At 38.4% G+C, this 24,108-nt stretch overlaps 1 long non-coding RNA gene across 1 annotated transcript; it reads left to right on the forward strand.

Moving 5' to 3' along the window:
• Positions 1–13,359: 13,359 nt before the first annotated feature.
• On the forward strand, positions 13,360–24,108 carry LOC306777799. The gene is made up of 3 exons (XR_013772007.1): positions 13,360–13,475; positions 18,101–18,180; positions 23,863–24,108. It is a non-coding gene; the product is annotated as an uncharacterized lncRNA (long non-coding RNA).

Raw genomic sequence — 24,108 nt, forward strand, 5'->3', positions numbered from 1 at the left:
TGTTCCTTTCTTACGCGTTGTCTCAAGTAGCTTATGATCATTTTCTCAGTGAACCCTTCAGAATATACATCTCAACATCCACTGCTTTGTTTTATTCACACAATCACAGCATGACCGGATCATTTGCCCAGTTAAAGATATCGGGAATTGTTTTAACAGTTCGCCGACTACCATTTGTGTAAACGACTAGTTTCAGAAAACCAGTAGCAAAACGGTTGCAAAGTGTAAATACAACCTTAATAGTGACACTAGCCTCCACTGAGTTAAGCTTATACACAAATCATTATCGGCCCACGCGGTTTTGTCTCGTTTGACTTGTTAACGAACTGCTCTTATATGTAACACAACAAAAGCTAGTACAGATTATTTCATCATTTCCAAATCGTTTATCTTTTTCCCATTCTGACGGCGTCGCTTGAACGCAGCATCAGGGTGGGGCCCATGTCGGTGTGGGCATGCTGCTTCAGGTACAGGTGAGACAATCAAATGCGGGAAGTCCTGTTTGAGTGTTAGATCCCGAGTTGCAGGTTTATCAGACACCAACACGCGCTCCTGACAGCAGAAAGAACCCATGATGACGCACAGTAGTCGCAGGACATTGTGCATTGTGTTGATAACATCAATTGTGGGTTATTCACTCTACCATGTTTTCCAACAAATATCAGAAAGGAAGTTGTTTCAATGAAAGGTTAGATAACTACTGCTGGAACAGTGCACATCTTTTGCTGTTTTGTTGAGGGCTTTTTTTGGTTGGTTTTGTTTAATTGTTGGGAAGTATATTTGACCAAATAAGGGTATGGTCACTGAAATGAACATTATCTGCATTTCGTTCGAGGAGGCTTCCATGTGTCACTGATGTTCACTTCTTCTAAAAAATGGCATTACCCTGTCACACTACCAAGTACAGCCGAGGACTTCTCTCCAGTGCCAACCCGCTACTGCTCAGTGTAGCCGCCAGTGGCGGCTGGTGGAACATGTTCTAGGTAGGGCCATCCTATCAATTTCAGCAAACATCCCAGTATGAATTAATGCAAAAAAAAATGTAAGTATCAAACACGCATTATTACTTGGCAGTTAAATATTTAACATGTATTCCAACACGAAAACAATCAGTAAATAACACTTATATAATATAATATAACATGTTTATTTATTGAGATGCCCCTATGGACCTTGTTATAGGAGGTAAAGATCAGGAGAAGTAAACATGAAGTGTAATTATGAATACTGATGTTAAATTAAGCTATGATGAGTTTTCACTGTTAATTTAACATCTCTATTACATGTTGATGCCTCCATGACCAAGTTAAGCAGATGAGACTGAGGACAATATGTAGAATAAAAGATGTTCACTTTGTCTAACATGTAGCTTGACAGAGTTCTCATGTGTGTCCTGGTGTTCTCATGTTTCCTTACCTCCTCATCCCTCACTCCCTACCCTGGTGTTCTCATGTTTCCTTACCTCCTCATCCCTCACTCCCTACCCTGGTGTTGTCATGTTTCCTTACCTCCTCATCCCTCACTCCCTACCCTGGTGTTCTCATGTTTCTTTACCTCCTCATCCCTCACTCCCTACCCTGGTGTTCTCATGTTTCTTTACCTCCTCATCCCTCACTCCCTACCCTGGTGTTCTCATGTTTCCTTACCTCCTCATCCCTCCCTCCCTACCCTGGTGTTCTCATGTTTCCTTACCTCCTCATCCCTCACTCCCTACCCTGGTGTTCTCATGTTTCTTTACCTCCTCATCCCTCACTCCCTACCCTGGTGTTCTCATGTTTCTTTACCTCCTCATCCCTCACTCCCTACCCTGGTGTTCTCATGTTTCCTTACCTCCTCATCCCTCACTCCCTACCCTGGTGTTCTCATGTTTCCTTACCTCCTCATCCCTCCCTCCCTACCCTGGTGTTCTCATGTTTCCTTACCTCCTCATCCCTCACTCCCTACCCTGGTGTTCTCATGTTTCCTTACCTCCTCATCCCTCACTCCCGTAACTGTCCGTGCTGGATCCGTCCCCGTTGTTTTAAAAAGCTAAATAAATGATTAGCATGACGTCATCCAGCTAGCTAGCCAAACCTGTCTGGTGTACAGCTAGTACAGAAGCTTCATGTACTGCTTCCCTTTCCCGCGAGTCTGCTGTCTGATTGTGAGGTCAGGCTGATCTGATATCAGCTCTTTGGCTGCAGAATCTCCTCAAAGTTCTCCTCTCAAACGGGTCTTGGAGGAGGAGTGCTCGATTGTCGAGACTTCTCCTGACAAGAACGCGCAGTGAGGGGGGCCTGATCGTTCTGGCCCCACGCTGAATCTATTTGAGGGTGCTGATTGGCTAAATTGTATGTCACTCATTTATATCTTTAATCAGCAATTGGCTAAACTGCTTCATAGACCCGCCTCTTTTGGGCCAAAACGATCAGGCCCCCCAAGCTGCGCGTTCTCAGAGTGTCGTGCACACAGGCAGAGAGCACACAGGCGGAGACGAGGAGCAGGAAAAGCATATTTTGCGCAGATATCATATTTTACACACATTACTGGGTACATTCCACAGTTCAAAAACACAAATATTGACAATTTATATAATTTCTGATTATTATAATTTTTTTGTTTTTTGTTTTTTGTGTGGCTCATGGTGGGGCCATGCCCCATGGCCCTCTATTGACCAGTCGCCACTGGTAGCCGGTCCACTGGCACCACCTACTGCTGGGCCTCTTTCCACAACACACCACGTGTAATGGGGAGGGGAAATCAACGACAATTCAGTTCAATTCAGTTCAATTCAGTTCAATTCAATACAACTTTCCAGCCCTGAAAGTGCATTTACAAGCACCCTGATTATGAAACACTCAATAATAAATAAGGGATGAAAAAACATTGTTCATCACAAACAGATATAAAGATCCAAAGAAAACACAAAGCAATGAGGCCATATAAGGGACAGTATATTGTTCAGTACATTACGTCGTATAATAAAGTACAATACAACAGACAGCGTATTATTGGACAATTGGACAATAATACAGTAACGTCAGGCATAAAAAGATCGTTCGAATATTTGATCATCATATTCTGAAAAATGTTAAAGAAAATAGACATTGGGCCTCAACCAGACAGAAATGTCTTCTTAAAAGCCACATCGGCAGTTTTCACTCACCGACGTTGTCTTCTGTAGGATCTGTTGCTAGGTAACAGCAGAATGTACAGTATGTCGTGAATACAGTATGTTGTGTGCAGTGTAATATAGTATATTGTGTGCAGTGTAATACAGTATGTTGTGTGCAGTGTAATATAGTATATTGTGTGCAGTGTAATACAGTATGTTGTGTGCAGTGTAATATAGTATATTGTGTGCAGTGTAATATAGTATGTTGTGTGCAGTGTAATATAGTATGTTGTGTGCAGTGTAATATAGTATATTGTGTGCAGTGTAATATAGTATGTTGTGTGCAGTGTAATACAGTATGTTGTGTGCAGTGTAATATAGTATATTGTGTGCAGTGTAATATAGTATGTTGTGTGCAGTGTAATATAGTATGTTGTGTGCAGTGTAATATAGTATATTGTGTGCAGTGTAATATAGTATGTTGTGTGCAGTGTAATATAGTATATTGTGTGCAGTGTAATATAGTATATTGTGTGCAGTGTAATACAGTATGTTGTGTGCAGTGTAATATAGTATATTGTGTGCAGTGTAATATAGTATGTTGTGCAGTGTAATATAGTATATTGTGTGCAGTGTAATATAGTATGTTGTGTGCAGTGTAATACAGTATATTGTGTGCAGTGTAACAGTATGTTGTGTGCAGTGTAATATAGTATGTTGTGTGCAGTGTAATACAGTATGTTGTGTGCAGTGTAATACAGTATATTGTGTGCAGTGTAATATAGTATATTGTGTGCAGTGTAATATAGTATGTTGTGTGCAGTGTAATATAGTATATTGTGTGCAGTGTAATACAGTATGTTGTGTGCAGTGTAATATAGTATATTGTGTGCAGTGTAATATAGTATGTTGTGTGCAGTGTAATACAGTATGTTGTGTGCAGTGTAATACAGTATATTGTGTGCAGTGTAATACAGTATATTGTGTGCAGTGTAATATAGTATGTTGTGTGCAGTGTAATATAGTATGTTGTGTGCAGTGTAATATAGTATGTTGTGTGCAGTGTAATACAGTATATTGTGTGCAGTGTAATATAGTATGTTGTGTGCAGTGTAATACAGTATATTGTGTGCAGTGTAATATAGTATGTTGTGTGCAGTGTAATATAGTATGTTGTGTGCAGTGTAATATAGTATGTTGTGTGCAGTGTAATACAGTATATTGTGTGCAGTGTAATATAGTATGTTGTGTGCAGTGTAATATAGTATGTTGTGTGCAGTGTAATATAGTATGTTGTGTGTAGTGTAATATAGTATGTTGTGTGCAGTGTAATATAGTATGTTGTGTGCAGTGTAATATAGTATGTTGTGTGCAGTGTAATACAGTATGTTGTGTGCAGTGTAATACAGTATATTGTGTGCAGTGTAATATAGTATGTTGTGTGCAGTGTAATATAGTATGTTGTGTGCAGTGTAATATAGTATGTTGTGTGCAGTGTAATATAGTATGTTGTGTGTAGTGTAATACAGTATGTTGTGTGCAGTGTAATACAGAATGTTGTGTGCAGTGTAATACAGTATATTATGTGCAGTGTAATATAGTATATTGTGTGCAGTGTAACAGTATGTTGTGTGCAGTGTAACACAGTGTTGTGTGCAGTGTAATATAGTATGTTGTGTGCAGTGTAATATAGTATGTTGTGTGCAGTGTAATATAGTATGTTGTATGCAGTGTAATATAGTATGTTGTGTGCAGTGTAATACAGTATGTTGTGTGCAGTGTAATACAGAATGTTGTGTGCAGTGTAATACAGAATGTTGTGTGCAGTGTAACAGTATGTTGTGTGCAGTGTAATATAGTATGTTGTGTGCAGTGTAATATAGTATGTTGTGTGCAGTGTAATACAGTATGTTGTGTGCAGTGTAATAAAGAATGTTGTGTGCAGTGTAATATAGTATATTGTGTGCAGTGTAACAGTATGTTGTGTGCAGTGTAACACAGTATGTTGTGTGCAGTGTAATATAGTATGTTGTGTGCAGTGTAATATAGTATGTTGTGTGCAGTGTAATATAGTATGTTGTGTGCAGTGTAATATAGTATGTTGTGTGCAGTGTAATATAGTATGTTGTGTGCAGTGTAATATAGTATGTTGTGTGCAGTGTAATATAGTATGTTGTGTGCAGTGTAATACAGTATGTTGTGTGCAGTGTAATACAGAATGTTGTGTGCAGTGTAATATAGTATATTGTGTGCAGTGTAACAGTATGTTGTGTGCAGTGTAATATAGTATGTTGTGTGCAGTGTAATATAGTATGTTGTGTGCAGTGTAACAGTATGTTGTGTGCAGTGTAACACAGTATGTTGTGTGCAGTGTAATATAGTATGTTGTGTGCAGTGTAATATAGTATGTTGTGTGCAGTGTAATATAGTATGTTGTGTGTAGTGTAATACAGTATGTTGTGTGCAGTGTAATACAGAATGTTGTGTGCAGTGTAATACAGTATATTGTGTGCAGTGTAATATAGTATATTGTGTGCAGTGTAACAGTATGTTGTGTGCAGTGTAACACAGTGTTGTGTGCAGTGTAATATAGTATGTTGTGTGCAGTGTAATATAGTATGTTGTGTGCAGTGTAATATAGTATGTTGTATGCAGTGTAATATAGTATGTTGTGTGCAGTGTAATACAGTATGTTGTGTGCAGTGTAATACAGAATGTTGTGTGCAGTGTAATATAGTATATTGTGTGCAGTGTAACAGTATGTTGTGTGCAGTGTAATATAGTATGTTGTGTGCAGTGTAATATAGTATGTTGTGTGCAGTGTAATACAGTATGTTGTGTGCAGTGTAATACAGTATGTTGTGTGCAGTGTAATAAAGAATGTTGTGTGCAGTGTAATATAGTATATTGTGTGCAGTGTAACAGTATGTTGTGTGCAGTGTAACACAGTATGTTGTGTGCAGTGTAATATAGTATGTTGTGTGCAGTGTAATATAGTATGTTGTGTGCAGTGTAATATAGTATGTTGTGTGCAGTGTAATATAGTATGTTGTGTGCAGTGTAATATAGTATGTTGTGTGCAGTGTAATATAGTATGTTGTGTGCAGTGTAATATAGTATGTTGTGTGCAGTGTAATATAGTATGTTGTGTGCAGTGTAATACAGTATGTTGTGTGCAGTGTAATACAGAATGTTGTGTGCAGTGTAATATAGTATATTGTGTGCAGTGTAACAGTATGTTGTGTGCAGTGTAATATAGTATGTTGTGTGCAGTGTAATATAGTATGTTGTGTGCAGTGTAACAGTATGTTGTGTGCAGTGTAACACAGTATGTTGTGTGCAGTGTAATATAGTATGTTGTGTGCAGTGTAATATAGTATGTTGTGTGCAGTGTAATATAGTATGTTGTGTGCAGTGTAATACAGTATATTGTGTGCAGTGTAATACAGTATATTGTGTGCAGTGTAATACAGTATGTTGTGTGCAGTGTAACAGTATGTTGTGTGCAGTGTAACAGTATGTTGTGTGCAGTGTAATATAGTATGTTGTGTGCAGTGTAATACAGTATGTTGTGTGCAGTGTAACAGTATGTTGTGTGCAGTGTAATATAGTATGTTGTGTGCAGTGTAATATAGTATGTTGTGTGCAGTGTAATACAGTATGTTGTGTGCAGTGTAACAGTATGTTGTGTGCAGTGTAATATAGTATGTTGTGTGCAGTGTAATATAGTATGTTGTGTGCAGTGTAATATAGTATGTTGTGTGCAGTGTAATATAGTATGTTGTGTGCAGTGTAATACAGTATGTTGTGTGCAGTGTAACAGTATGTTGTGTGCAGTGTAATATAGTATGTTGTGTGCAGTGTAATACAGTATATTGTGTGCAGTGTAATACAGTATATTGTGTGCAGTGTAACAGTATGTTGTGTGCAGTGTAACACAGTATGTTGTGTGCAGTGTAATATAGTATGTTGTGTGCAGTGTAATATAGTATATTGTGTGCAGTGTAACAGTATGTTGTGTGCAGTGTAACACAGTATGTTGTGTGCAGTGTAACATAGTATGTTGTGTGCAGTGTAATATAGTATGTTGTGTGCAGTGTAATATAGTATGTTGTGTGCAGTGTAATATAGTATGTTGTGTGCAGTGTAATATAGTATGTTGTGTGCAGTGTAATATAGTATGTTGTGTGCAGTGTAATATAGTATATTGTGTGCAGTGTAATACAGTATGTTGTGTGCAGTGTAATATAGTATGTTGTGTGCAGTGTAATACAGAATGTTGTGTGCAGTGTAATATAGTATATTGTGTGCAGTGTAACAGTATGTTGTGTGCAGTGTAATATAGTATGTTGTGTGCAGTGTAATATAGTATGTTGTGTGCAGTGTAACAGTATGTTGTGTGCAGTGTAACACAGTATGTTGTGTGTAGTGTAATATAGTATGTTGTGTGCAGTGTAATACAGTATGTTGTGTGCAGTGTAATACAGTATATTGTGTGCAGTGTAATATAGTATATTGTGTGCAGTGTAATATAGTATGTTGTGTGCAGTGTAATATAGTATGTTGTGTGCAGTGTAATATAGTATGTTGTGTGCAGTGTAATATAGTATGTTGTGTGCAGTGTAATATAGTATGTTGTGTGCAGTGTAACAGTATGTTGTGTGCAGTGTAATATAGTATGTTGTGTGCAGTGTAATACAGTATGTTGTGTGCAGTGTAATACAGTATATTGTGTGCAGTGTAACAGTATGTTGTGTGCAGTGTAATATAGTATGTTGTGTGCAGTGTAACACAGTATGTTGTGTGTAGTGTAATATAGTATGTTGTGTGCAGTGTAATACAGTATGTTGTGTGCAGTGTAATACAGTATATTGTGTGCAGTGTAATACAGTATATTGTGTGCAGTGTAATACAGTATATTGTGTGCAGTGTAATATAGTATGTTGTGTGCAGTGTAATACAGTATGTTGTGTGCAGTGTAATACAGTATGTTGTGTGCAGTGTAACACAGTATGTTGTGTGCAGTGTAATATAGTATATTGTGTGCAGTGTAATATAGTATGTTGTGTGCAGTGTAACACAATATGTTGTGTGCAGTGTAATATAGTATGTTGTGTGCAGTGTAATATAGTATGTTGTGTGCAGTGTAATATAGTATGTTGTGTGCAGTGTAATATAGTATGTTGTGTGCAGTGTAATACAGTATGTTGTGTGCAGTGTAATACAGTATGTTGTGTGCAGTGTAATATAGTATGTTGTGTGCAGTGTAATACAGTATATTGTGTGCAGTGTAATACAGTATATTGTGTGCAGTGTAACAGTATGTTGTGTGCAGTGTAACACAGTATGTTGTGTGCAGTGTAATATAGTATGTTGTGTGCAGTGTAATATAGTATATTGTGTGCAGTGTAACAGTATGTTGTGTGCAGTGTAACACAGTATGTTGTGTGCAGTGTAACATAGTATGTTGTGTGCAGTGTAATATAGTATGTTGTGTGCAGTGTAATATAGTATGTTGTGTGCAGTGTAATATAGTATGTTGTGTGCAGTGTAATATAGTATGTTGTGTGCAGTGTAATATAGTATATTGTGTGCAGTGTAATACAGTATGTTGTGTGCAGTGTAATATAGTATGTTGTGTGCAGTGTAATACAGAATGTTGTGTGCAGTGTAATATAGTATATTGTGTGCAGTGTAACAGTATGTTGTGTGCAGTGTAATATAGTATGTTGTGTGCAGTGTAATATAGTATGTTGTGTGCAGTGTAACAGTATGTTGTGTGCAGTGTAACAGTATGTTGTGTGCAGTGTAACACAGTATGTTGTGTGTAGTGTAATATAGTATGTTGTGTGCAGTGTAATACAGTATGTTGTGTGCAGTGTAATACAGTATATTGTGTGCAGTGTAATTAGTATATTGTGTGCAGTGTAATATAGTATGTTGTGTGCAGTGTAATATAGTATGTTATGTGCAGTGTAATATAGTATGTTGTGTGCAGTATAATATAGTATGTTGTGTGCAGTGTAATATAGTATGTTGTGTGCAGTGTAATATAGTATGTTGTGTGCAGTGTAACAGTATGTTGTGTGCAGTGTAATATAGTATGTTGTGTGCAGTGTAATACAGTATGTTGTGTGCAGTGTAATACAGTATATTGTGTGCAGTGTAACAGTATGTTGTGTGCAGTGTAATATAGTATGTTGTGTGCAGTGTAACACAGTATGTTGTGTGTAGTGTAATATAGTATGTTGTGTGCAGTGTAATACAGTATGTTGTGTGCAGTGTAATACAGTATATTGTGTGCAGTGTAATACAGTATATTGTGTGCAGTGTAATATAGTATGTTGTGTGCAGTGTAATACAGTATGTTGTGTGCAGTGTAATACAGTATATTGTGTGCAGTGTAACACAGTATGTTGTGTGCAGTGTAATATAGTATATTGTGTGCAGTGTAATATAGTATGTTGTGTGCAGTGTAACACAATATGTTGTGTGCAGTGTAATATAGTATATTGTGTGCAGTGTAATATAGTATGTTGTGTGCAGTGTAACACAGTATGTTGTGTGCAGTGTAATATAGTATATTGTGTGCAGTGTAACAGTATGTTGTGTGCAGTATAATATAGTATGTTGTGTGCAGTGTAATATAGTATGTTGTGTGCAGTGTAATATAGTATGTTGTGTGCAGTGTAATATAGTATGTTGTGTGCAGTGTAATATAGTATGTTGTGTGCAGTGTAATACAGTATGTTGTGTGCAGTGTAATACAGAATGTTGTGTGCAGTGTAATATAGTATGTTGTGTGCAGTGTAACAGTATGTTGTGTGCAGTGTAATATAGTATGTTGTGTGCAGTGTAATATAGTATGTTGTGTGCAGTGTAACAGTATGTTGTGTGCAGTGTAATATAGTATGTTGTGTGCAGTGTAACAGTATGTTGTGTGCAGTGTACTATAGTATGTTGTGTGCAGTGTAATATAGTATGTTGTGTGCAGTGTAACACAGTATGTTGTGTGCAGTGTAATATAGTATGTTGTGTGCAGTGTAATATAGTATGTTGTGTGCAGTGTAATATAGTATATTGTGTGCAGTGTAATATAGTATGTTGTGTGCAGTGTAATATAGTATGTTGTGTGCAGTGTAATATAGTATGTTGTGTGCAGTGTAATATAGTATATTGTGTGCAGTGTAATATAGTATGTTGTGTGCAGTGTAATATAGTATGTTGTGTGCAGTGTAATATAGTATGTTGTGTGCAGTGTAACACAGTATGTTGTGTGCAGTGTAATATAGTATGTTGTGTGCAGTGTAATACAGTATGTTGTGTGCAGTGTAATACAGTATGTTGTGTGCAGTGTAATATAGTATGTTGTGTGCAGTGTAATATAGTATGTTGTGTGCAGTGTAATATAGTATGTTGTGTGCAGTGTAATACAGTATGTTGTGTGCAGTGTAACACAGTATGTTGTGTGCAGTGTAATATAGTATATTGTGTGCAGTATAATATAGTATGCTGTGTGCAGTGTAATACAGTATGTTGTGTGCAGTGTAATACAGTATATTGTGTGCAGTGTAATATAGTATGTTGTGTGCAGTGTAATACAGTATATTGTGTGCAGTGTAATATAGTATGTTGTGTGCAGTGTAATACAGTATGTTGTGTGCAGTGTAATATAGTATGTTGTGTGCAGTGTAATATAGTATATTGTGTGCAGTGTAATATAGTATATTGTGTGCAGTGTAATAGTATATTGTGTGCAGTGTAATATAGTATGTTGTGTGCAGTGTAATATAGTATGTTGTGTGCAGTGTAATATAGTATGTTGTGTGCAGTGTAATATAGTATGTTGTGTGCAGTGTAATACAGTATATTGTGTGCAGTGTAATACAGTATGTTGTGTGCAGTGTAATATAGTATGTTGTGTGCAGTGTAACACAGTATGTTGTGTGCAGTGTAATACAGTATGTTGTGTGCAGTGTAATATAGTATGTTGTGTGCAGTGTAATATAGTATGTTGTGTGCAGTGTAATATAGTATGTTGTGTGCAGTGTAATACAGTATATTGTGTGCAGTGTAATACAGTATGTTGTGTGCAGTGTAATATAGTATGTTGTGTGCAGTGTAATATAGTATGTTGTGTGCAGTGTAATATAGTATGTTGTGTGCAGTGTAATACAGTATATTGTGTGCAGTGTAATATAGTATGTTGTGTGCAGTGTAATATAGTATGTTGTGTGCAGTGTAATATAGTATGTTGTGTGCAGTGTAATATAGTATGTTGTGTGCAGTGTAATATAGTATGTTGTGTGCAGTGTAATACAGTATATTGTGTGCAGTGTAATATAGTATGTTGTGTGCAGTGTAATATAGTATGTTGTGTGCAGTGTAATACAGTATGTTGTGTGCAGTGTAATACAGTATGTTGTGTGCAGTGTAATACAGTATATTGTGTGCAGTGTAATACAGTATATTGTGTGCAGTGTAATACAGTATGTTGTGTGCAGTGTAATACAGTATGTTGTGTGCAGTGTAATACAGTATGTTGTGTGCAGTGTAATACAGTATGTTGTGTGCAGTGTAATACAGTATGTTGTGTGCAGTGTAATACAGTATGTTGTGTGCAGTGTAATATAGTATGTTGTGTGCAGTGTAATACAGTATGTTGTGTGCAGTGTAATATAGTATGTTGTGTGCAGTGTAATATAGTATGTTGTGTGCAGTGTAACAGTATGTTGTGTGCAGTGTAACAGTATGTTGTGTGCAGTGTAACACAGTATGTTGTGTGCAGTGTAACACAGTATATTGTGTGCAGTGTAATACAGTATGTTGTGTGCAGTGTAATACAGTATATTGTGTGCAGTGTAATATAGTATGTTGTGTGCAGTGTAATATAGTATGTTGTGTGCAGTGTAATATAGTATGTTGTGTGCAGTGTAATACAGTATATTGTGTGCAGTGTAATACAGTATGTTGTGTGCAGTGTAATATAGTATGTTGTGTGCAGTGTAATATAGTATGTTGTGTGCAGTGTAATATAGTATGTTGTGTGCAGTGTAATACAGTATATTGTGTGCAGTGTAATATTGTATGTTGTGTGCAGTGTAATATAGTATGTTGTGTGCAGTGTAATATAGTATGTTGTGTGCAGTGTAATATAGTATGTTGTGTGCAGTGTAATATAGTATGTTGTGTGCAGTGTAATATAGTATGTTGTGTGCAGTGTAATATAGTATGTTGTGTGCAGTGTAATATAGTATGTTGTGTGCAGTGTAATATAGTATGTTGTGTGCAGTGTAACACAGTATGTTGTGTGCAGTGTAACACAGTATGTTGTGTGCAGTGTAATACAGTATATTGTGTCCAGTGTAATACAGTATATTGTGTGCAGTGTAATATAGTATGTTGTGTGCAGTGTAATATAGTATGTTGTGTGCAGTGTAACACAGTATGTTGTGTGCAGTGTAATACAGTATATTGTGTGCAGTGTAATATAGTATGTTGTGTGCAGTGTAACAGTATGTTGTGTGCAGTGTAATACAGTATGTTGTGTGCAGTGTAATACAGTATATTGTGTGCAGTGTAATATAGTATGTTGTGTGCAGTGTAACAGTATGTTGTGTGCAGTGTAATACAGTATGTTGTGTGCAGTGTAATACAGTATATTGTGTGCAGTGTAATATAGTATGTTGTGTGCACTGTAACATAGTATGTTGCAGTACAGTTGAATGTAGTATATTATTGTGCAGTGTAGTGCATTACACATAGTATATCATAATAGTCTATAGTTACTACAGTATCCTGAAACAACATCTCAGTACATGGAAATACATTCTTATAGAATATTTATAACTAAAACAGCATAACTGGCTTCATATCATCAGAATTGTATGATTCAATTATATACAGTACATCATGTGTTTGCACCTTTACACCGTTAATACTGCATTCAGTACTGTGACAAAGTTATTTAAACTAATCTAAAGTCTAGCTACTAACTTCCTCCTGAGCTTTCAACTGCATCTCACGATATACGATATACTATATACTATATACTGGCTAAATCATTCGTCAAACTGCAGTTTATTTGTCACAAACTATTTCCAGAGTCACAGATGAACTTTAGCCTGCTTCTGTAACCGGATCTTTGTTATTCCTTTGACTGAATGCCATTTTTCGAGAGGCAAATGATCAGGTTTCTGTCACCTGGCCTTACAAAGCAGCCAATCAGAGCACAGCTACAGCCACAGCGACATAACAGGTTGTGCTTGAAAGGCAAATACTGTGTGAAACACACACCTGCTGCCCTCAGAGACATGTCCACAACCTGAAGCCATGAAGCTGACCGTGCTCTTCTCTTCTGTTCTGCTGCTCTCTGTCTCTGGTGAGTTCATTCACAAACAAATCATCTCTACGAGTCCTTTACTCTCAACCAGAAACAACTGAAAGAGGAGGAATCTTCCACTCGTTCTTGGAGTAGTTCTCGTGAAACGTCGTGCACAGAATAGAGCAGAGCACGGTATTGTTGTCTAGAAACATCTGGAAGAAAAGATATTGAAGGATTGAATAATATCACCACACGTTTGTAAGAGGATACGATTTTAGGACTCATTAAGGGACAAAGTCATTTGTGGAGATGAGTTTTGTGTCAGTGTATTGTTCAGAGACTGTCATCTTTATATGTGAAACAAATAATCGAAACATTTCAATAATACGGATATTGGGCATATTCATCATCTAAAAGTGGTTCAAGTCACACTGATTCCATAACTAACGTATGTGAGCTAAAGGTTGATGAAAACAGAACAGAAAAGAAAGATAAGTGTGTTGAGGACTGGTGGCGTGACACCACTCTAACAGAGGTGGGTCATGTTGTTTTCCCTCTCTGTGTTCAGATATTAACTTCCAGGGCTAACATGCGCTAACTTAAGCAGCCATGCTTATTCACCAGTGATGCTACAGGCCAAGACCTCACCACATACAGTCGAAAGTCAGCTTTTAAGAAAAACCAAGGAGCACAATCTGACTTGATCTTCATTGACAGTGAAGATGATGACAGTAACAATCAAGTGGAACCCTCTCACCACACACAGAACTGGGCCTCATTCACCAAAGTTTGTCCGAAGCAAAGTCTACGTCACACTCTTAATGTGTTGTTAAACAGCAGGATAGTTTGTACCTGTGTTCTTAACATGATGAATCCCAGTGCCGTGTGCCTTTAATTGATCCTCATCAGCAGGTAAGCACCCGGCCAATCCCCGTAAAGAGGCATGGCACTGTAGGGCCGTGTGCACAGAAATTGAAAATAGAGAAATAAGTCACGAAGACCCAAACAAAAGTCCACAGAGGGTGAAGCACCGGACCAAAGTTTACAATATTTTGTAATCTGCAAATCAATACTCAAGTAAATATGATGATGAATTGTAGAAAGTGTATAAAAAGACATTTGTGATTATTGATCCTGAATCATGACATCACATCTGTAAAAACAAACTTGGATCTTGAATATACCTCCTGTAATATTCTCTCATTGTTCCATTTATGACTTACTGTGTGGAGATCTGAGGAACATACAAAACCAACACTGATCACATGTTCATGCCTACAGACGAGAGCGATGAGATTTGTAAGTTGATCACTTTGTAATCTAGTTGATCTTGAAACTGCACGATAGCGTAGAGACACAACATCATCTGTTTGACATTCGTGAGAGCAGCTATGAACTGAGTGGAATAGTTATGTTTGACATGAGGAATTAAGAACATGTAGTTCACTTTGCTCATGAAATAAGGTGGTAAACACATTCCTATTTTGTAACGGTTCTGGGGCAGAGCAGGGACTTAAGAGCAGAGATAACAGGAGACTAGGTGAGGTAGCAGGCAAGGTCTTATAGGCACCAAGCAGTCATACACAGGAAGTCCGTCCGTACAAACCCGACAGGGAGCAGGCAACGTCACAAGCCATAGAAAGTAACAGGAGAGAATAATGCTGCAAGACGATGAACACACGGGGTAGAACAAAGACAATCTGGCACCGGAACAGGGAAAGCAGGGGAGCATGTGTGTGTGGGGTTGTCAGGGGGGAAAAGCAGGGGCAGGTGATTGACACACTCAGGAGACACACACATGGGACCAACGGGATGGTACGTATTCGTATGAAACCTCTGAACTTTCTTTTTGTTTCAGATTTTGTAAACCTAGTCAAAGAAGTCCGCAACCTTTTTATACAAAGCACCATTTTCAAATGTTCTTGTTCAGTGCGCCATATCAACATTGAGGTTAACATTAAGTTTAGCTATAACACCACATTTCTGATTGATCTGCAATTTAATTCCGTCCCTACAGGCAACGTGCATATTAATATGCAAATAAGCTTTTATTTACCATCCCATCAAACTACTGTAAATAACTGCTGTTCGTTATAAAAGAAGTCATTTGGCCTGCGGATGAGAAGGCACTTCAACCTTTCCACAAACAAAAAAGATCATTTTTGGAAAATTGGCAATAACAACTGTTTAAGAAACAAGCAATTACTACTACTACTACTACAACCACTACTACGAACATTCGAAAGCCCTTCATACAGCTACCTCTGGTCCGGAATAGACACAGTTACAGGCAGTTTTATTCGTCATCAAAAATAACTGGAAAATGCATTTCCTGCTGAAAATGCGTTGGAATGCTGAAAGCTGAAATGAATCGTAAAACAATTGCTCAAAATTAAGAAATGGGAGACTAGCCGTCTGAATGATGTTGAAGCCTGAAAGCATTTAAACTGCACTGCTGAAAACCCTTCTCGTTGAAGTGTAGCTGAAAGTATGAGAAGAAGAAGGCTTTGAAAGTTGAAGAAGTTGAACAGGATTTGAAGATGTTCTCCATAGAGATCCCATTCAAAAGAAAATTGCAAAAAGCTTAATAATTCAAAAAGATTATAAACATGAAGAGATATGGCACACTTCTCCTGAAAGAGCTGAACATTTTCATATTTGAACGGTTTCTGTAGCTTAAAAAATGAAGAAGCAGAAGAGTTTCAAAAAACAGGGGACGGAAGAAATCTAATAAAAAGAAGTATAAAGAGAAACAGGACAACAATAGTATAACATAGTACAGTATATATAGTATATGCTTCACAGCATTCCAACAACAGACCTTTCATCTGCTGCTCCTATTAAAGTAGAGCCGGAACGGAGAGAAGACACTCACAATCAGGGAGTAAAAAGTATAAAATAAATACCCACAATAATCATTTTTGACGTTGTCATGGTAACGTGATGTGTTGCTGTCCCGCTCATATTTCCAGCATCTCAAGCCCTCACAGTCTCTCACACTCAACCACTCACCAGGTGACATCAGTGAGTCCCTGAGGGTTCAGGGTGTAAGGCCATTATGGTGACCTCTTTTTACTGAAGCCCCTCCCACTGTCCCACACACCTGTTCCTACTTCCTCATCCATCATCGCCACATTATTATGCGGCCTACTGTTAGACACAATAATGTCAGGGTGCCGGGTTTGGACCAGAGCTTTAGTAAAGAGGTGAACTGACAGAAGTCAACACTATCAATACCAGACTTTTCATTAGAAATGAAGTTCTTTATCATGCTGTAGCTTGAACGTTAGTCCTGAGACACTTTCTTTTCTCAGAAAATGTAACATGTTCAGTTTCAACATCCTACAAAGAACAGAAGCCAAACACAAAGAAAACAAGACGAAGGACTGTGAGACTTTGCTGGGTGTCTTCCTCGGAGTGGAAGCTGGTGACATTGTTCGACTCTCACAGAATGGACTTGTTTTGTTGGAGGGGTGAGGCAGAGAGAGATAGTGTGTACAGTACGTACGTGTGCATGTTGGGAATAAGAGCATTTGTCCAAACTGAGCACATTTAGTCCAGTCTTCATTTCTTCAAAGGGCTCTTTGAGGGTTCGGACTTGTTTTTAAGGATCAGGTCACAATCGATCCTTCGCTAAATCCAGAGTCCGACAACTATCCCATTCTGCTCCATAGACTCCCGCAATGATTTCACATTTCCTTCATTTCCAGGCTGGTTCTGTGGATTTTGAGGTGGTCATGGTTGAACGTTATGTAATAATGATACTCGTTACCCGTAGCGGTTGGAGGGAGTTGTATTATTGCGCACCTCCCCGTCATGTCAAATTCCTTGTATGTTCAACATACAATGGCAATAAACGGTTTCTGATTCTGATTCACGTTTGTAAAACGTTACATATCTATCTAAAAACCAAAAACTAGCATTAGCACTTTTATGCTATGCTATCTACTGAAGGTATACTTCAATTTCCATTTATTTTCTAAAGCCCAAAATCACAAATTTGCCTCAGAGGGCTTTACAATCTGTTCACATCCGACATCCTCTGTCCCAGGACCCTCACATGAGAACAGGAAGAACTCCCCAAAAACCCTTTAACGGGAGAAAAGAGGGAGAGACACAGAGGAGGATCCTCTATCAGGATGGACAGAAGTTCAACAGATGTCATGTGAACAACATAACAGAGTTACAACATGTTCATACTGAGTATATACACATGTGGCTTTTGCCTTGTTATGATCTTTTATGATATGAACAGTGTATAAAGACCTACCCAGCATTCCAAAAACAGTGGTGTTCCTTTAATTCTGTGATCTGTAACTTTAGCGTCTATCTTTTTAACCTGTTTTCTCTGCTGAATCACTTTGACATCCTATATCCTTCAAACACATATTGTTGTAGACCTTTCTCTGTGCTCCTCTTTGGAATCGCTTTTTTGTTTCTCCAAAAATTAGATCATATTTATTGCAGTGCAGTTAGTGATAGTGTGGGCTCCATGGAAACGGAGCTCTGACAACTTGATGGAGTCGCAGCAGGGGGCGGGGCTTAGTGAAGGGTTTAGGTTAAGTTTAGGTTTCGGTGTTATGTCATTGAGGGTTCTCACGAGTATAGAATTTAATGTGTGTGTGTGTGTGTGTGTGTGTGTGTGTGTGTGTGTGTGTGTGTGTGTGTGTGTGTGCGTGCAGTCCTATCCCTGGAGGATGACGCCCCTGTGACAGCGACAGATGGATCACCAAAACAAACAGCCCAGACTGGACCCATACAGGTGAGACTGCTGGGGGTGTTGATCTAATTCTGTATCTTTTATTGACTGATAGTTTACAGTACAGATGCATCGATACCAATGCTGATATCTTAACGTCTTTTCAACATGTCTATGCTAACGGTGCTTACAGCGTTAGCAGTGCAAGCTTTGGCAATGCTGACAGAGCTAACCGTGTTAACCTGACGGGGAACTGGAGGGTGGGTGCTATGCTTTAACTGGTGGTGCACGCTCACATGCACTAACATGCACCAACATGCACTAAAAGCACACCTGGCTGGTCCGCCTATGTCACCAAAATACAGAGAAACTACTAACACACAGAGGGAGAGACTTATTCTCTGCTCAGGTAGACATTACTCCTCCATATCTTTACATTGATAGTCGTTGTTTGCTGCTATATTAATGTTTAGAATGTTAAATAAATGGTGCTTAAAACACTGGTATCAGTTCAGTACTCAATATCAGATCAGTACTCAATATCAGATCAGTACTCAATATCAGATCAGTACTCAATATCAGTTCAGTACTCAATATCAGTTCAGTACTCAGTATCAGTTCAGTACTCAATATCAGATCAGTACTCAGTATCAGTTCAGTACTCAATATCAGATCAGTACTCAGTATCAGTTCAGTACTCAGTATCAGATCAGTACTCAGTATCAGATCAGTACTCAATATCAGATCAGTACTCAGTATCAGATCAGTACTCAGTATCAGTTCTCAGTGTCAGATCAGTACTCAGTATCAGTTCTCAGTGTCAGATCAGTACTCAGTATCAGTTCAGTACTCAATATCAGATCAGGACTCAGTATCAGTTCAGTACTCAATATCAGATCAGTACTCAGTATCAGTTCTCAGTGTCAGATCAGTACTCAGTATCAGTTCAGTACTCACTATCAGATCAGTACTCAGTATCAGTTCTCAGTGTCAGATCAGTACTCAGTATCAGTTCAGTACTCACTATCAGATCAGTACTCAGTATCAGTTCTCAGTGTCAGATCAGTACTCAGTATCAGTTCAGTACTCACTATCAGATCAGTACTCAGTATCAGTTCTCAGTGTCAGATCAGTACTCAGTATCAGATCAGTACTCAGTATCAGTTCAGTACTCAATAGCAGTTCAGTACTCAGTATCAGTTCTCAGTGTCAGATCAGTACTCAGTATCAGTTCAGTACTCACTATCAGATCAGTACTCAGTTTCAGTTCAGTACTCGGTATCAGTTCAGTACTCAGTTTCAGATCAGTACTCAGTTTCAGTTCAGTACTCAGTATCAGTTCAGTACTCACTATCAGATCAGTACTCAATATCAGATCAGTACTCAATATCAGTTCAGTACTCAGTATCAGATCAGTACTCAATATCAGTTCAGTACTCACTATCAGATCAGTACTCACTATCAGATCAGTACTCAATATCAGTTCAGTACTCAGTATCAGATCAGTACTCAGTATCAGATCAGTACTCAATATCAGTTCAGTACTCAGTATCAGTTCAGTACTCAATATCAGATCAGTACTCAGTATCAGATCAGTACTCAGTATCAGTTCTCAGTGTCAGATCAGTACTCAGTATCAGTTCTCAGTGTCAGATCAGTACTCAGTATCAGTTCAGTACTCAATATCAGATCAGGACTCAGTATCAGTTCAGTACTCAATATCAGATCAGTACTCAGTATCAGTTCTCAGTGTCAGATCAGTACTCAGTATCAGTTCAGTACTCACTATCAGATCAGTACTCAGTATCAGTTCTCAGTGTCAGATCAGTACTCAGTATCAGTTCAGTACTCACTATCAGATCAGTACTCAGTATCAGTTCTCAGTGTCAGATCAGTACTCAGTATCAGTTCAGTACTCACTATCAGATCAGTACTCAGTATCAGTTCTCAGTGTCAGATCAGTACTCAGTATCAGATCAGTACTCAGTATCAGTTCAGTACTCAATAGCAGTTCAGTACTCAGTATCAGTTCTCAGTGTCAGATCAGTACTCAGTATCAGTTCAGTACTCACTATCAGATCAGTACTCAGTTTCAGTTCAGTACTCGGTATCAGTTCAGTACTCAGTTTCAGATCAGTACTCAGTTTCAGTTCAGTACTCAGTATCAGTTCAGTACTCACTATCAGATCAGTACTCAATATCAGATCAGTACTCAATATCAGTTCAGTACTCAGTATCAGATCAGTACTCAATATCAGTTCAGTACTCACTATCAGATCAGTACTCACTATCAGATCAGTACTCAATATCAGTTCAGTACTCAGTATCAGATCAGTACTCAGTATCAGATCAGTACTCAATATCAGTTCAGTACTCAGTATCAGTTCAGTACTCAATATCAGTTCAGTACTCAGTTTCAGTTCAGTACTCAGTATCAGTTCAGTACTCACTATCAGATCAGTACTCAATATCAGTTCAGTACTCAGTATCAGATCAGTACTCAATATCAGTTCAGTACTCAGTATCAGATCAGTACTCAATATCAGTTCAGTACTCAGTATCAGTTCAGTACTCAGTATCAGATCAGTACTCACTATCAGTTCAGTACTCAGTATCAGATCAGTACTCACTATCAGATCAGTACCCGGTATCAGATCAGTACTCAATATCAGTTCAGTACTCAGTATCAGTTCAGTACTCAGTATCAGATCAGTACTCACTATCAGTTCAGTACTCAGTATCAGATCAGTACTCACTATCAGATCAGTACTCGGTATCAGATCAGTACTCAATATCAGTTCAGTTCTCAGTGTCAGATCAGTACTCAGTATCAGTTCAGTACTCACTATCAGATCAGTACTCAGTATCAGTTCTCAGTGTCAGATCAGTACTCAGTATCAGATCAGTACTCAGTATCAGTTCAGTACTCAATAGCAGTTCAGTACTCAGTATCAGTTCTCAGTGTCAGATCAGTACTCAGTATCAGTTCAGTACTCACTATCAGATCAGTACTCAGTTTCAGTTCAGTACTCGGTATCAGTTCAGTACTCAGTTTCAGATCAGTACTCAGTTTCAGTTCAGTACTCAGTATCAGTTCAGTACTCACTATCAGATCAGTACTCAATATCAGATCAGTACTCAATATCAGTTCAGTACTCAGTATCAGATCAGTACTCAATATCAGTTCAGTACTCACTATCAGATCAGTACTCACTATCAGATCAGTACTCAATATCAGTTCAGTACTCAGTATCAGATCAGTACTCAGTATCAGATCAGTACTCAATATCAGTTCAGTACTCAGTATCAGTTCAGTACTCAATATCAGATCAGTACTCAGTATCAGATCAGTACTCCGTATCAGTTCTCAGTGTCAGATCAGTACTCAGTATCAGTTCTCAGTGTCAGATCAGTACTCAGTATCAGTTCAGTACTCAATATCAGATCAGGACTCAGTATCAGTTCAGTACTCAATATCAGATCAGTACTCAGTATCAGTTCTCAGTGTCAGATCAGTACTCAGTATCAGTTCAGTACTCACTATCAGATCAGTACTCAGTATCAGTTCTCAGTGTCAGATCAGTACTCAGTATCAGTTCAGTACTCACTATCAGATCAGTACTCAGTATCAGTTCTCAGTGTCAGATCAGTACTCAGTATCAGTTCAGTACTCACTATCAGATCAGTACTCAGTATCAGTTCTCAGTGTCAGATCAGTACTCAGTATCAGATCAGTACTCAGTATCAGTTCAGTACTCAATAGCAGTTCAGTACTCAGTATCAGTTCTCAGTGTCAGATCAGTACTCAGTATCAGTTCAGTACTCACTATCAGATCAGTACTCAGTTTCAGTTCAGTACTCGGTATCAGTTCAGTACTCAGTTTCAGATCAGTACTCAGTTTCAGTTCAGTACTCAGTATCAGTTCAGTACTCACTATCAGATCAGTACTCAATATCAGATCAGTACTCAATATCAGTTCAGTACTCAGTATCAGATCAGTACTCAATATCAGTTCAGTACTCACTATCAGATCAGTACTCACTATCAGATCAGTACTCAATATCAGTTCAGTACTCAGTATCAGATCAGTACTCAGTATCAGATCAGTACTCAATATCAGTTCAGTACTCAGTATCAGTTCAGTACTCAATATCAGTTCAGTACTCAGTTTCAGTTCAGTACTCAGTATCAGTTCAGTACTCACTATCAGATCAGTACTCAATATCAGTTCAGTACTCAGTATCAGATCAGTACTCAATATCAGTTCAGTACTCAGTATCAGATCAGTACTCAATATCAGTTCAGTACTCAGTATCAGTTCAGTACTCAGTATCAGATCAGTACTCACTATCAGTTCAGTACTCAGTATCAGATCAGTACTCACTATCAGATCAGTACCCGGTATCAGATCAGTACTCAATATCAGTTCAGTACTCAGTATCAGTTCAGTACTCAGTATCAGATCAGTACTCACTATCAGTTCAGTACTCAGTATCAGATCAGTACTCACTATCAGATCAGTACTCGGTATCAGATCAGTACTCAATATCAGTTCAGTACTCAGTATCAGTTCAGTACTCAGTATCAGTTCAGTACTCAGTATCAGATCACTACTCGGTATCAGATCGGTACTCAGTATCAGCCGATACCGAAAACCCATGTATCGCTATCTATATAAAGACTGAAAAAGTTGGATCAGAGCATCCTTCGTTTACAGAAAAAAAGATTTTAAAAAGATTAGATTTTCTGAGTTACTGCTGTTGCTGCTGCATAATTTAACAATGCTGAAGGGTATTTACTGAAGCCATAACCAGAACTGTGGCATTGGACTGCATTGCTTTTAGCAAGGTCTACCTAATAAACTGGCAAGTGATCAATAGCCAAAGAGACCTCGATCTCTCAATTATAATGTCTGAATAAATGGACGAACTACCTATTACAAGCTGGCTGGACTCCTGCAGTACTCTGCTTATGGCTCGCTCCACTCACAGATCATTTTGAACACATCACTCCCCTTTCTGAAGTCTCTGCACTGGCTTCCATTTAGTTTAAGGTTGATGTACTCATCTCTAAGGGCCTTTTTACACCTGAAAGTACAAACCAGGGTCCAAACCAAGAGTCACATTTTTGTTACATTTGATGGTTTCACATGACGGTGTGCTGGGTGATGCACACTGTCCTCTTCATTGTAATGTAGTAGATCCATTACATCCAGTGGGCCTGATGCCCGGGAAGCCTCATGTGTGACGACAGAGGTAGAGATACATGTCTGCTCTCACCACACACACACACACTTGGCTTATGACTGAGATATTCCTTAAAGGAGCTGTGCTACTCTTGTAACATGACTGGCCTGCCGGTGTCTTCTGTTTGGTTCTGTTTGTTTTGGCCCGGGGGAGGCTTCACTTTCCCTGTCATCTTGTTTTTGATCAAACTGAAAGGTCAGAATGTCCGGACCAAACTAGGTGTGAAACGGCCCTACATGTACTTATGGACTCCACAGAGAATCGGCCACTCTCCGTACCAAAAACAAAGGCAAAGACATAGAGTGAAAGCGCTTTCTGTAGTTCTGGATCTAGACTGTAGAATCTCTTGTCACATCATCATTAAATGCCTGTTAATCACTGACAGGAAGTGCAGTTATTTTTCAGAATATGATTCAATTATTGTTGAGTACAATCTAAGTTTATATGACCAAAATGTCATTCATCAATAATCCTGTAACTACCTGTGTTTGTGTCCAGTCTGGCTGTTACAAGTATGGGGACATCTGCACCAAGGAGCTTGATCAAGTATGTGGCAGTGATGGAAAAACCTACAGCACCGAATGTGTTCTCTGCCAAGAAGCAAAGAAGACGAATGTGACAATGGAAAGAAAAGGGGTGTGCCCTTCTTAACTGACTGTGTGGCCCAGTGGCACACACACATCTGGCTGTTGAATTGGCATATCATATCCATTCCCTGTATCTTGCCTTCTCAATAAAGTTACA

This window comes from Melanostigma gelatinosum, assembly GCF_949748355.1.
Source record: "Melanostigma gelatinosum genome assembly, chromosome: 5".
In the NCBI taxonomy this organism is placed as follows: domain Eukaryota; kingdom Metazoa; phylum Chordata; class Actinopteri; order Perciformes; family Zoarcidae; genus Melanostigma; species Melanostigma gelatinosum.